This window comes from Loxodonta africana, chromosome 7, assembly GCF_030014295.1.
Source record: "Loxodonta africana isolate mLoxAfr1 chromosome 7, mLoxAfr1.hap2, whole genome shotgun sequence".
NCBI lineage: Eukaryota > Metazoa > Chordata > Mammalia > Proboscidea > Elephantidae > Loxodonta > Loxodonta africana.
The window spans coordinates 13,914,049-13,918,713 of NC_087348.1; positions in this window are offsets into that span (position 1 = coordinate 13,914,049).

A 4,665-nucleotide genomic window follows, 5' to 3' on the forward strand; every position below is an offset into this window, starting at 1 on the left:
GTTGTTTTCCTTGAAGTGACAGGCTCATCGAGATCACTTAAAAAAAAAAAATGAATAACCATAGTTTCAAGTAAAAATGGTGCTTTATGAAAAAAGCAGCTAGTTCAGCTGGCAACCCTCCCTTCCCAATTGCACAATCCTTTTTCCCAGAGGCAACAATCCTACTTCTGTATTCAGCACAAGTGCCTTATGCGTACTTCTCATTTTGACACAAAGAATATTAAAAAGGCATGCACCCAAGGACCGAGCTCTAATAAAATTAAGAACTATAACGTCTGCTTTGAGGACTTTCTTAAGTTAAACTAGCCATTTATTTTTCTAGTTTTACTCTGAGTGCACGGGGGTGAAGAAGACAAAGCCTATTTGTCCAATTTGGTGTCTCTGTTTTGATTTGGGCTAAAGCGTCACCAGTTTTACCCACCATTGCTGTTGTACCACCTGTGCAAAAGGAAAATCGTGTCAGCTCAGCAAAAAAGGCAAAAGATGTCTTAATAGTATTATGAAAACAGTTTTGACCTTGTTATGGATTGAATTGTGTCCTGAAAAAATATGTGTCGTAAATCCTAACCCTATATGGAAATAAGGTTTTCTTTTTTTAAATTTTTTTGCTATGTTAACGGTACCATACTGATATAGGGTGTGTCCTAAACCTAATCACTTCTGAGTTATAAAAAAGAGCAGATTAGACACAGAAGTAAGCACAAACGGGGGTGGGGATGGGGGTGGGAGGGGATAGGTGCCATGTGAAGATTGCCAAGGAACCAAGGAACACTGGGGCTACGGAAGCTGAAAGTCATGAGGATCAAGGATCTTCCCCCAGAGCTGACAGAGAGAGAGACTTCCCCTAGATTTAGTGCCCTGAATTCGGACTTTTCGCCTTCTGAACTGTGAGAAAGCAAATGTCTGTTTTTTAAAGCACCCACTTGTGGTGTTTCTGTTACAGCAGCACTAGGAAACGAAGACAGACCTCACAGGCCCTGAAAGGGTCTTAGGGACCCTGTAGCGTCCCTGGAATGCACTTTGAGAACTGTTGGTTTTCAGGGAAAGACTGAAGGTGCTCGAAGCTGAAAGCTGGCATCTGGAATTTTCTAGTTCCTCCCCTGAGATGCCTGCGAGACATCTAAGTTTTCTTTGAGGAACAGCTTTATGCAGATGTCACAACAGGTATATGCTACCCTGATTCTCTTCTCATCCATGTGTAGGATTTCAAGTTCCTTCTCCATCCTAATCACTCCTCATTGAACCTTTAACTGTGGTACCGGCCGAACCCAACACGCCACATAGGGCCTCATCAGCTTGGAGTTGATCAGAGTGACTTTTCCTGATACCAAATTTGACCCTTGTGTAATGATGAAAGTTACAGGACCACATTAGAAGGACTTTGGAAAATGAGGAAAAGAAAAAAAATGACCTGTAGTCTTACCACCTTGGTAACCACTGTCAGGCTGTAGCTTAGGACGGCTTCAAGCTATGTTGACTCACCCTAAATTTACCATTGATGAAAATCCCCATGGGTTTTTTTGGGCTGCTGCTGCTAAGCCACGTCATCCTGTCCCTTTCCTCTTGGGTTTGGGGCCCCAAGAGGAAGCCTTGACATTCAGACCTGTCCACTTCATTTATGCAGAGCTGTTTTGTCAACATCTTTTGGGGTCTGGAGTCTATTGGTCAAGGTTTTCCCTCACCCTTCTAGTTTCATGTAATCTGCAAATAGGGTCACCCTCATTCATGTCAATGGGCTCTATCACATATTCTCCCACAGGTATTTGAATCTTGGATTATAACTTTCAATGGTGAAGTCATGCCCATTGATGATGGCATTTGTCATGTCTGCCCTTGGCCTAAAGACCTTGCCAAGAGAGGAAAGAGCTGAATGTGAGGTAACCTGCCCTTAGTCAACACTAATGACTGTGACTTCCTCCAATCTGGAGGCAGAAGCGGCTCAACCTGAACATCGGATCTTGGCTCATGTCTGCTCATTGAGGCTTCAGCTTCTCTCCCCACATCATCCAAAGTGCACTGTCCCTGACTAAAGGGGCTGAAACCGAACCCAGTGAAGAGCTCTGCTTAATTGCCATCACTCTCCAGCCTTACATCTGTATGGGCTACTTACTTCAGATAAAATCCAAAGACCCGTCTTTGGAGGTGTCTACAGCTTTTGCTGCAAAAGACCTATTTAAAGTGGTAAAAAGCAAAGATGTCACCTTGAAGACTAAGATGTGCCTGACCCAAACCATGGTGTTTTCCATTGCCTCATATGCATGTGAAAGCTGGACAATGAATAAGGAAAACCAAAGTAGAACTGAGACCTTTGAATTGTGGTGCTGGTGAAGAATATTGTCTGTACCACGGAGTGCCAAAAGAATGAACAAATCTGTCTTGGAAGAAGTGCAGCCAGAATGCTCCTCAGAACTAAGATGGCAAGATTTCGTCTCACCTGCTTTGGACGTGTTATCAGGAGGGACCAGTCCCTAGAGAAGGGTATCATGCTTGGTAAAGTAGAGGATCAGCGAAAAAGAGGAAGGCCCTCAACAAGATGGGTTGACACAGTGGCTGCAACAATGAGCTCAAGCATAACGATTATGAGGATGGCACAGGACCAGGAAGTGTTTTCATTCTGTTGAACATACAGTCGCTATGAGGCAGAACCAACTCCATGGCACCTAACAACAACAACACAGCTTTTGCAAGACTGTTTATTTTAGGTTTTAGCCTTTCCGATGCTGTCCCTACAAATCTTGCTTTGGGACACTCTTTCCATGCATTTATTCAAACAGTATTTATTGGGCATCTGCTATTTGCCAAGAAGTTCCTGGGTGGGGCAAAAGTTTAATGCACTGGTCGGTTAACTGAAAGGCTGGTGGTTTGAGTCCACCCAGAGGCACTTTGAAAGAAAGACCTGGCAATCTACTTCTAAGAAATCAGCCATTGAAAACCCTAGGGGGGCACAGTTCTACTCTGACACACATAGGGTTGCCAGGAGTCAGAATCATCTCAACAGTGACTGGTACTATTTGCCAAGCCCTGGGCAGCTATAGGGGATAAAACAGTGAAAAGTGAGACAAGATCCTTGACCTGGTGGAGCTTCTTCTGTTCTACTGGGGGAGACAATCAGTAGTTAAACAAGTATTATGTGCTCAGAAGACGTTAAAACAAGACAACATGAATGACATAGAGATGAGGCCGAGAATCCAGTAGGCATCAGATAAGGTGATCAGGGAAAGTCTGTGGGATGAGGAGACATTTCAGCTGAGACCTCCATGAGGAGAAGAAGCCAGCCATGCAAAGGTCTGGAAGAACAGTCCCGGCATTGAGAACAGCAAAGACCCAGGTCCTGAGGCAGAACGGAGCTCAGCATGTGAGTGGACCAGAAAGAAGGTCTGTGTGCTGGACTTGAGGGCACGTGAGGTTGGAGGACGGCAAGGCCTGGATCCCACTGGATTTTTAGGCCAAGCTGAGGGTTGGCTCTCATTCTAAATGCAATGGAGAGCTCTGAGAGGAGTGCTAGACTGTGATTTAATCTGAGTTCAGCATCCCTCTCAATCTCGACTCTCGACTCTCTCGCAGGCTCTCGGTGATGACACAGGCTTCTTGTAGATGTCCCGACTTCCTTCCTCTCCAAAGCGTCTCGTCTGCATTTGCACAATCTGAATTACATGTTGACAGCTTCCCCTGTCATTCAGGAGCCAGGACAGTAGTCTACCCCAGGTCAGTTACCATGAAACAGTTAGCCCCCACTGCCACCTGGCCTCAGTCTCTGCATCTGTGAAGTGGGAGTGGGGGCTGGGGGTGGGGAGACCTAATGATGCCTGAAGCCTCTCTGGTTCTAACCATCTCTGGATTTTGATTGGAAGAGGATGCAGCAGAAGTGAAATCCGGAGAGAAATGAAAGTGAAAGATGGAAACTATCCTTCCCGGCCCCAGGAAGGTAGGCAGAGGTGGGGTGGGTGTAGGAGGGTAGGAGGAAAGGATGTTTTTGGAAAGCTGGGTCGGAGGGACCTCTTGACCCAGGCTTTCATTTCTCGTAAATACCCCGCAGCATCACATGACGCAGGCCGGCCACAGAAGCAAGCAAAAGGGGAAGCGAGCGGCACCCAGAGTTTCTCAAGAAGCCAAGAGAGAAGGACAGAGGCTGAGCTGGAAGGGAGCTCCAGAGGGGACTGGGCCGGGAGGGAGTCGGGGAGCAGGGAGGAAGTGGAAGAGACAGCAGTGGGGAGCGGGGGAGGCAAAGGGAGCCCCTGCGGAAGGGTGACCCCCAAAGAGCGCAGGTGAAGCGCCACAGGGCAAGTGGACAGTTAAGAAAGGGAGACCACCCGGGGAGACAGCCGGAAAAAGGAGGGGGAAGGGCAGAGAAGTGGAGAGAGGAAGGATCGGGGGTGACCAAGAGGGGATGGGGAGAAAGTGTCAGAGTTGGGGGAGGTGAGGGAGGGAGGGCGAGAAGCAGCAGGGAGGGAGGAAGGTTTAGGGGTGGAAGGAGGGAGAAGAAAAGAGTTGAGAATTGGGAGAGGGGGATGTAGGGCCTGGGTAGTGAGCAGAAGGATCAGAGGGGGGTTACGAAAAAAAAGCAGTGGGGACAGGGGAGAACAGGCGCTAAAAGGGGAGACACGAGGGCGCGAAAAGGGGCAAGAAAGGAGGGCGACCAGATTGGGGCAGGGAGGGGAGCAGAAG